The sequence below is a fragment of the Perissodus microlepis genome, chromosome 20 (assembly GCF_051167445.1).
Source record: "Perissodus microlepis isolate ML-2025 ecotype Zambia chromosome 20, ASM5116744v1, whole genome shotgun sequence".
In the NCBI taxonomy this organism is placed as follows: Eukaryota; Metazoa; Chordata; class Actinopteri; order Cichliformes; family Cichlidae; genus Perissodus; species Perissodus microlepis.
The window spans coordinates 23,832,238-23,843,056 of NC_140480.1; the positions used below are offsets into that span (position 1 = coordinate 23,832,238).

Consider the following 10,819-nt stretch of genomic DNA (forward strand, 5'->3'; position numbering starts at 1 on the left):
TTTTTTTAGTTGACAGTAGAGCAACTCAAGAGGGAGGAGTTTTATCCTTACGATTTAAAGTCGTAGCGGAAATATAACAAAGTTTGTTATGACCAAGTCTCAATGAAACCACTTTTTGTCAATCGCCGTATCATGAGCGAAACTTTTCTTTGCGATTTTGTAACATTATAGCGAGTTTTTATTTAGAAGGGAGCTGTTGGCACTCGGTATTATTACATTTTAGTAACACTGGGCGATTTTTATTATTTTCTAAAGTATATTTCCCCCCACCCTTTGAGAACAACATGTAGGTTAGTATAACAGATATATTTGCACATTTGTACCTTGAGGTGTAACTTATCCTTTGAGATGCTTAGAACTGAGGTGGAACTGCATTGGTCCATATAATAATGCGTTATTATTGTAGCATTATCTCTTGGTCACAGCCACGTTCCCCTGACCTGTGTGGAATTTTCTGTGGGACCTTCATGATACCCTTTTGAAACCGAAATCCAATGATATACTTCACTGTAGCTGTCACTATGCAGTACAGTCCAGTTCATTACATAGACTGTAGTGTGTGGTGCAGTATTTAAGATTAAAATCACACCCTTCAGGAGGTAAAAAACAAAAATGAGATTAATTCAGACACTTTTAGCTGGTGATTCACGTAGTTACATAATATTTGTGTTATCTTTCATGATGATAATATTCATAATCAGATTGGACACAGCCCTGAAGGTGGAAATAGAAAAAAATTCACACCTCTTCCCTTTAAACTAATTTCCTTAAATTTAAATATCACGGGGACTGCTAAGTGTACTGTTGTGCTTTACTAAAAAGCACAACAGCACGGTCCTCCAAGACATTGCCATAGTACATCACTGGTGTATAATAATGCAGGCGGATTGGGAGAAATAAGAGAAGGGAAAGGAGAGAGGGAGAGGGTGATGCGTGCAGTGGGAACCCAGCCATGCAGCTCATCTGTCTGCACACGTGAGTGGGGGGACACAGAGATGTGCAGGGCATCGGGATTAACACAGTATGAGAAATGGAGCTAAATACACTCACATTCACACACAAACGCTCGCAGCCACAAACTGATCAGACACTCCGCAGCACGTATCGTATCACTGCCATTCTACACCTTACTGCCGTTTCAGCACCTGCAGCCAGCAGCAAACTTCCTCATCATTTCAAGGGGTCTGAAAACCAACGCACACACACACACTGCCTGTGGGCCTTCATGCCAGCATGATTTCTGCTCCAGTTCAGCTATCTTACAGGAAGTGTAGAAAAGTTGGACCTCCCCTAAAACTTTCCAATAAGGAACTGAACAGCCCGTATCTACAAAGGACAGTGATGGGAAGGGAAGTAATGTGTGATAACAAGGTCAAACAATGCACAAGACCCTAAATGCCAATTTATAGCCTCTGTATCATACGTCTCGTGTGATAATATCTATGCATAATGCAATAAATCAAACTCTACTAAGTCAACTCAATGCATAACAAGAACATTCATTTAAATAAAACCAAATATGGGTGTGCTCTGAGCTAGCAAGACTTGCATCATATTGGTGGTCTACTCCACTTCCACCGACACGGTTACATAACGGGCTCTAAACGTGAGCTCATGGTAATTCTCCCAGAGCAAAGAGGGGAAACGTCTCTGCTGCAGAATCCCACGTCTTTCATGTCAAGTGCTGCTTCAAGGGCTTCCACGCAAACACGGTGGATGCACAAGCACCCTCCTGTAATGTCCGGATGCACAGTTAGATGAATTAAGAAATGAGCAATAAAGCAAGCGCTTCCTCTTCATTGATTTCTGTCTTTGCGTTGGAGTATGTTAATCTAATCATGGTGATCACGGCCTACAGCATAGAGCACCACTATCATGTAAGAAAAAAATACTGATAATACTGCTGTTACAGTTATAGCAGATTAAGTCAGTAGTTCATTTAATTGAAATTAGTATCTAAAATCTCTGATTTTACAGTTGTGCCATGCTGTGAGCTGTATGGAAGTGTGTTTGTCGGATTTTAATACAACCAATGTGATCTCACGTGTTATCTAGATGGGAAACACAATATCCTGTTTTCTGCTGATACCCTCTAGTGGTTCATTACAAAAGCTGCTGCACCAGTTATGAGTCATCTGCAAAGGGAGGTGGTGTCTGATGTCACTGCCTCACAGCTGCAAAGAGGAGGCCCAGTGTGCCTCCATGTGGTGAAGCCATGAATGTCACAAAGGGCATTTCATGAATGAAAAACCAGATGACCACAGATCTGCCCTTAAGATCATTTTGCATGCAGAAGACTACTAAATTGAACATCTGTATCTGTTGTTTCATATGTTTCACATTAAAAATGAAAACAGAAGAATATTTTAACAGTAAAAATTTTTTTGCTTATGCTATTTATTTTATTTCCTAATCTGTAAAACTGATTGCAATCACCCTTTAGCATGCCTTAGTTGCAACAGATATATCTCTGTCAGGAGTAAAGCATGTAATAAAATTCCTCATATATCAGTACAGCACATATGCACCACAGATACCCTAACTATCATATAAATGTATGAAAATAAAACTGGATGAGCCCACGAAGACATAAAACAAGATCTGATCGGAGATCATTTTGGGCTGCTGGATAACTGTGTATCAGAGTGCAGGATATTTCATACCATGGGGTTGATATATGTAACAAACCCAGCACCAGCACACAGCAACCTTACTTACTGGAATAAATGAAAAATGAAAATGTGAGCCTTTGGAAATATGGAACAATACAGAAGACCATTAGTAGGCTACTGAATTGAAGCTGAAACAGAAGGTCAGCCACAGTATAAGAAGATGTGTTAGAAAGCATAGTGGCCACCTTGGATTAAAAAAGTCACACCATGCACAATTTGTGTTAGAAATTGTGCATACCTTGCACTGGAAGCAGACGTATGCTTTTTGTTTAACACAAGGGGCTGAATGTCTGAAGAACACAGTATGAAGTAGTCCTTTGAATACAATGTCCAAGAAAAACAATGATTATTTAAATGGCACAAAATTATAAGATTAAACGTAACCAAAGAAAAAGATTTGAAGCTTGATAAATATCGGCAGCAAATCATTGGCCAGATAAAATGAAAACAAATTTGTTAGGATGACATGAGATTGACATGGCCATGGACTACACTGCCTGCATACAGCTGAATCTGATGTGCACAATGTATGCATGAGTGAAAACAGTAGATGGAAGTAGGGGTAAAGGTTTCTACACTCCAAGAATGACAGAAGATTTGAAAACTATGGCCTGGTCATAATTGGATTCACAGTTCAAGACTGAAGTGAAAGGTAGAGTACCAAAACTCTTCCAACAAACAGCAGCTGAAAAGATTAATCTGAGAAGAACGCAAGAACATCTGTCCACATATTTGTCCACTGCTGTCATCCTTTTCCCAGAATACTCAAATATATTATTAAAAAGAAATACAATTAAAAATATTAGAAAATCAAAGAATGAAATATGAAATCCAGTAGACTAGGAACACGGATCATTTATTTAAATATATGTGAACATAAAAACCTCTGTGATGGAAACTATGTTCAGTATTTAAAGTTTAAGTTCAGTACCTCTTTGGAAAAAACCTACATTTTGCACATATATGTAACAGCTAATTCATGTAAAAGCTGTAGTTTTTAAAAAATGTAAAAGAGTTCATTGATGCTTTAACCACACACGTTTATTTAAAAAAAATAAAAAAAACAATACAGCTTTAATATCATGAGAATTCAGTGCTTTTGGTGATGTCAGGCAACTGCTGATATCATGGGACTGAGGCCTTTGCAGTAAGACTTCTCTCTCACACTCATCTTTCAAAGTGAAGAAGTTGCTGGCAGAAGTTACACTCTGCTAAGGAGGGTGACCTCAGGTCCAAACCCACTTCCTTTCATGTTTCATCAGCCGATCTGTGAAGACAAAGCAACACAACAGATGCAGTGACGACTGAGAATTACAGATGTTGGATAACCTTAACAGCTTAAATACTGACCAAATAATCCTATCATAAGCGAGGTTTTTAAACCATTAGTTGGTTCACTATCTGATGAAGCTATAAAGTAATACCTTTCATCATCTTTGTTACTTAATGGCCAGGCATATTATTGAGCATAAAAGTCAACTTTTCTGCATTTTACACTTCAATATGGTAAGGAGAACTCAACAAAAACAGGATTGGCAACTGAATTGTTAAACTGACACTAAAAAAGTAGTGCATCATCTGGGGAGTGTGGTCTGTTGTGGCGGCAATGCGCAGCAGCTCCTCTCCTTTACCCACGGCGGGGTAGTCAATCGCCTGAACGTTGATGTTGTCACAAGACGTCATAGTGTCACAAACCACAGTGTTCTTCTCTGCATTTCCCACAGTCTTAGTCTCAAATTGAATTTTGAGTGTAAGACTGAACTCATTCTATAAGAGAGATTTACAGAATCTCTCATGGCCAGTTTATTAGGTACACCTTTTGAACTACTTGTAAATGCAAATATGAAATATAATCATATAAGTATAAAAAAAATCAAAAGCGAGTCCAACTTGTTACTAGTAAAGTGGGCCTAACTAAGTGTTTAGTTAGTATACGGTAAAAAAAAATTATCCAGGCATCAAATGCCTGTTTCAGAACCAACTGTCCTGTCAGCTAAAGATTCCACCAGCATAATGTGCATGAATTTTCTTACTTGGACAAGAATAATATGGTTTGGACAGTGAACCACAGGTAAGCCAGAATCCATCAGCATCTGTCGAAGCAGCTTGACAGTCGTCTGATGTTTCCTTCTGAGCATCTGGCCTTCTTCACTTTTCGGGATCTTAATGTATTCCCCTGCCAACAGCATGGGGGGCAGAGACTTGATAGAGAAGAAACCTGCAGCACAACAGGGCACTGTGTCCACCAGGGGCAGGTGCTGGCAATACAGCCACCTAAACAGCTGATTGCCATAGCTGGATATTAAATCCTCTATAAAACCTACGCAGCAGTTGTCAGAAAATGTTTGCTCTCACTGATGAAGTGTCCACTTACAAAGTGTACCAGAGATGATATCCATTTTTTTCATGACTTTATCTCTGTCTTCAATCCCTCCTCCTCTGGGGCCTTATAATCCTCTAGCATGCAATTCATCCACAAATGTAATAGCACCAAACTTGTGGGCAACGTTGCACATCCCTTAAAGTAGGCACACTGCTCCTGCAGAGAGCACAGCATTGAAAATTAAAATATTTTTATTCATACAAATCAACAGTTTGCATTTATTTATTCATTGCTGACCCTGACGTGTATTACATGTGTGATGTGTTCACTGAATCCACTTACACAGAGAGCAATAGAAACTTCTAGAAATCCTGTACATTCTAATTAAAAAGAATAGCTGAACATTTTAAAAGCCCGATTAAAGACTTTCACACTAAAAGGAGGACCACGTACTTACCATCCATTGAACGGACAGCCTCAAAGGCAACGATTTTTGAAGTGGAGGAGTCCGATTTCTCAAGTAGCTCTTGTAGGCGGTTGGCGTCATTGTGATGATATAAACTTTTTAGCCCACCTGTTTCTTAAACCCTGAATCACTGACGCATGGTTTCCGGCTTCTGAGTAAATTTCACAACCTTGCAGAATAAACAAAAGAAAGAAAAAAAATCTCTCCAATACATTTCAATCAAAATAAGAAAATGTGTAACCATTCAAAGACATTCAACTTTAGGTCACTTATTACATTAGTTTAAGCCAAAATTGAAGTAGCTGGTAGCATCTTTGACAGGGTAAACTATGTAGAGTCATTGGCTACAAAGCAGAGAGTGAACAGCTGTGCTGCATCCTTCCCAGGCAGGTCAGGTAGTTCATAATGAAAAAAACAATTGTGGAAGAAGGGTTTTAAACTTCAAATCAGTTTTATTCCTTTTGAAAATAATTGTGCAATAGAAGAATCAGCTTACATCCAGGTAGTGTCAGGTGTAACACTGGAAGATAAGGGTTTTTCTGGCTCCACTGCATTGGCCTCGTGTGCCCCGATAAGATCCACAACTGATAACTTCATGTTCGTTTTTCTTATTCAAGTATGGCCCATTCAGCAGTCTTCAAATGCATGACATTCCTCGGGTATGCACATGAACTGTCACTAAACTGTGCATACTCAAAACAATGACCTTTCACCTATTGTTTTTCTGCACCATCTCTGCAGTCAGAAAAGGGCATTTAGAGCCCACAGCCTGAACAGCTGGCCTGAGGCCATGGGAGTAAAGTGTCCTGTGGGCAACTTCAATTTACATTTCGGATCTGGAGTCAAAATTTCTATTACCATCAGATCACTGAACACACACGAACGCTGAAGAGGGCAAGGCTCTGGACAGAGGACTGGAGGCCATGTCAGTCATCACTGGGCACTTTAGTGCATAACTCACCAGTGATGACCTCCCACACAAGTGGAAGAAAACATTGGGCCCAAAATTTAAGAAAGGGCTATCAGCGGATTACTGCATCCATATGAGGGAGTCTAAAAGAAGAGGCGAAAAAGAAATATTAAAACCCTTGGGGAAAGGCAGGAGGGTAACCAATATATAAAAAAATTCCCCACTCGCCCCTGTGGGCAGTCAATCATTCAAGCTCGGGTCCTCTACCAGAGGCTTGGGAGCTTGAGGGTCCTGCGCAGTATCTTAGCTGTTCCTAGGACTGCGCTCTTCTGGACAGAGATCTCCGCTGTTGTTCCCGGGATCTGCTGGAGCCACTCGCCTAGCTTGGGAGTCACTGCATCTAGTGCTCCGATTATGGAGTGCATCTCCCATTTTGACCCCGGGACTTCCAGGTTATACTCGGCACAGATGTTCCTGTACGCTATGCCGGCCACTTGGTTATGGCGTTCCATGTATGCCTTGCTAACATCTTACACCCTGCTGTTATGTGCTGGATTGTCTCTGGAGCATCTTTACACAGCCTGCACCTGGGGTCTTGCCTGGTGTGATAGACCCCAGCCTCAATGGATCTTGTGCTTAGTGCTTGTTCCTGTGCTGCCATGATTAGCGCTTCCGTGCTGTCTTTCAGTCCAGCTTTGTCCAGCCACTGGTAGGATTTCTGGATATCTGCCAGTGGTACATACCATGATGGTTCCTCGCCTTCCTCCACTTTCTTGGGTTTCTGCTGCCTGAGGTATTCACTGAGCACGCTGTCAGTTGGGGCCATCTTCGTGATGTATTCGTGGATGTTCCTTGTCTCATCCTGGACTGTGGTGCTGACACTCACCAGTCCCCGGCCCCCTTCCTTCCGCTTAGCATACAGCCTCAGGGTGCTGTATGCTAAGCGGAAAACCCTGCCAGGTAAGGAGCTTTCTTGTCTTGATGTCAGTGGCTTCTAACTCCTCCTTTGGCCAGCCTATTACAGGGTACCTGATCACGGGCAGGGCGTAGGTGTTGATTGCCCAGATCTTGTTCTTACCTCTTCATGGTTCCCATTCGCCTGCAGGATCCCCAGGTACAGGTCCCCTCCGTTCTGACTACCTTTGTTACCATACCGAACGACATTCCAATGTCATTGCCCTGTTTTCATCTCTTGCCCACCGATGCCTTCTTGTTCCAGTAGCACTTCTCGTCAGGGTGCCCTGGTTCCTCAACACCTGACACGGACCTTGTTGATCAAGGCGACGTCTGAGCCAGCATGCCTTCATATTTATCTGTCTCGCTCATATTTATCTGTTTTGCTCATGTCTGCCGTAGGCTTGCTTAGCATAGGGGGTCTAGCCTTAGGACCCTTACTGGATACAGACGCCCCAGGATCGAACTTGCTATATATATATATATATATATATATATATATATATATATATATATATATATATATATATATATATATATATATATATATATATCATAAAGTAAAGATTAGGTATAGGAGCCTGATTTCATTCTGTGGTCAGCTGTCCTTGATAAATGGAAAAAGGAAGGCCCCTCAAGAACCACTTTCACTAATGCAACAGTTTGGTCATATCTAAAGCAGAGAAGAAAGCAGCTGTTCAGATGAATGCAGATACATATCTGCAACAGTCGGAGTTTCCCACAAAACAGGGTCAAGGCAGGGTCTTTCATATTGTAAGAGTCATAAAAGGCTCTAGGCTTTAGGCAAATGTTAAATTTGACTAAAGCTGAAAGTAGCTACTGATAAAAACTCCAGTTATCCCACCTTTCAGTTACTTTGATCTTACAAAAATCTGGTTTATCCTGTTGAATTAAAATGGTGTTCTACCAAAATCCAGCCGCTGACATTACAGGTTAGGTAGCTACAGTGTGTGTGTGGCAAAAGCAAAAGCACGCCCTCTAACAGTCACTCAGCGAGTGGAAGATGGTCCTGCAGCCCAATCAGAGGACGTTACGTTCGCTGACGTTTTTTTTTAAAGAACAAATAATAGTACACCACAAAAAACGTGGAAAATAATTACGAAAAATAAGGCAACAGTGTAATATATTCAGAAGAGTTTCATATATTTTGCTATTTACATTTCTTAACGACAGCGCATAGACGCAGCCATATTGGTGCGGGAAAGTCTTGTCTCTAGATGGCCTGCGCCTGCAAAGACAGGATTCCATGTGTTATTAAAGCACTCATAATATTTTCATCTGTTTGGTTAGTTTAACAGAACACTTTGTAGCCACTATGAATGATACTTTGTCAAATTAAAAATATGTTAAACATAAGACTATACTTGTTTTAGTAAAGTAATATAGTATTTTGTTTAAATTTGTGGAAATAGAGAGCTGAATACATACACACATGACTGTAACGAACACCAAAAACCACATAAAACTTTAGGAAGTCTCGCGGTTCCACATTTCAAGCAAAATCGCCTCCTTGTTTGCACTGAACGTAGATCAGCAGTTGTAAAAATCACACACATACGTCAGCAGAATTGCATCAGCAGCTGCGCATGTAAATATAAACAAATACTCCAGATTTTGTACAGTATGTATTACCATAACGGAAAATAATGTTTGCCACTTCATGAAACCTGCAACACTGTGCAGACTAGAAATATTATTTCTAATTGTGGAAATTAAAACACAGACGGTTAAATATTGTAAGATAAGTACCTACATGATAAATGTTACCTCTGGTCATCCAGTTTGAATTTGCTCAGAAACACCGCTGCAATATGGCGGCGACGAACACGCGTCTCATAAGGGTGTAGTGATTCGTACTGCCAGCAGGTGGGGCTATTGCCTTTGGCTTCAATTTACGTCTGTTAAACCAAACGCACTTTTACTAGATTTTGGGTATGAATACTTTTTGTGTGCCTTGAATTAATGTCGTCCTTGAATTCTCACAGTTTTCTTTTTTATATTTTCTTTTATTTTGTCATAACCCTAATAATTTTGAGTTTATGCAAATATGACGCACTTCTATGTATCAATCTAAATGTACACAAAGTTACTGTTAGACACAGACGTCACCAAATGGTGTTTCTCTACTTGAGATACTCTGCCAGGTCTTTACTGCTGCTTGTTTCGCAGTCTTGCTGTGTTCACTTTGTGTCTTCAATAACTGAAATGCATCCTCTGTTAGGTTGAGATGAAGTGACTGGTCTGTGTGATCAGCTTTGCAGCATTTGACTGAATCTGAACAGAGTAAAGCCGTGAACAATTGAGAATTCATGCCGCTCCTTCTATCAGCGGTCACATCATCAATAAACAGTGTAGGCCCAATTCTATCACCAGCCATGCCATAAAACTGTGTCCACCACAGCAAATGTATGATATGGTATGCTTCAGATCTCTTCTAATCATTCGTAGTTGGTTTTATCTATTCACTTTTTTTTCCAAACTGCAGTTTCTTTTAGTGTCTTTTATTCTGGTAAAATCTATTCTGGCCTTGTTTTTGAGTGCAGCCAGTAGTTTGCACCTTGTTGTAAACCATTTTTATTTACATTCATGAAGGCCTCTCTCGTAGACATCAACAATGGCTTGGCTACATCCTCATTAGCGTCACTTGGCAAAATGCTGTGACGTTGTTTTTCTTAACCAAGCAAATGATTCAGGGTCATCCACTTTAGTTGTTTTCTGTGGCACTTTTTTGTTGTTGTGGAGCTCGTTACTCCATTCATTTTTAATGCATCAGATTGGTCAGTCCTGAATTTTAGTTTTATTTAACTTTGTGCTTTTTCAGTTTCATGCTTGCCTCCTTCACATAGATCAACATGTCTTTGAACCTTACTAAGTTCTAGTGAACAGCTACCAAATGAGAGTTCAACCCCTGGGAAAAAAATCCAGACCTTTTATCTGCTTAATTTGCCAGTGGATAATGAAAACAAACAGGCCTTGCCTGGCTGTGAAACTGCTCGCCAGTTAATTTTCTAATTACCCTGATAACAGAGGACTATGTATAAAAGATGGCTGTAATCCATAAACAGATAATGCATTGCTGTTTTTGAACATCATGAATTAAAGTCTGCACTTTAATCACATCTTGATGGTTAAAAGTCACTGTATTGGTGTAGAGGGAAAGTTACAAAAAATAACAGTGTTATTGACCACTTACAGAGCTAACTACCCGTTACTACAGAAGAAGAAGAAGAAGAAGAAGAAGAAGAAGAAGAAGAAGAAGAAGAAGAAGAAGAAGAAGAAGAAGAAGAAGAAGAAGAAGAAGAAGAAGAAGAAGAAGAAGAAGAAGAAGAAGAAGAAGAAGAAGAAGAAGAAGAAGAAGAAGAAGAAGAAGAAGAAGAAGAAGAAGAAGAAGAAGAAGAAGAATATCTGTGATACTGATTGACCAAAGTCAAGCAGAGAACTGCACGTTTCTCTGGTGAGTGGATTTGAATTTT

The 10,819-nt window shown here is 40.1% G+C and overlaps 1 long non-coding RNA gene across 1 annotated transcript; it reads right to left on the minus strand.

Moving 5' to 3' along the window:
- Positions 1–3,607: 3,607 nt before the first annotated feature.
- LOC146364583 (uncharacterized) lies at positions 3,608–7,716 on the minus strand. The gene is made up of 3 exons (XR_014798929.1): positions 5,453–7,716; positions 5,047–5,211; positions 3,608–3,939 (listed from the first exon to the last, which is right to left on the minus strand). It is a non-coding gene; the product is annotated as an uncharacterized LOC146364583 (long non-coding RNA).
- Between the last annotated feature and the right edge of the window lie 3,103 nt (positions 7,717–10,819).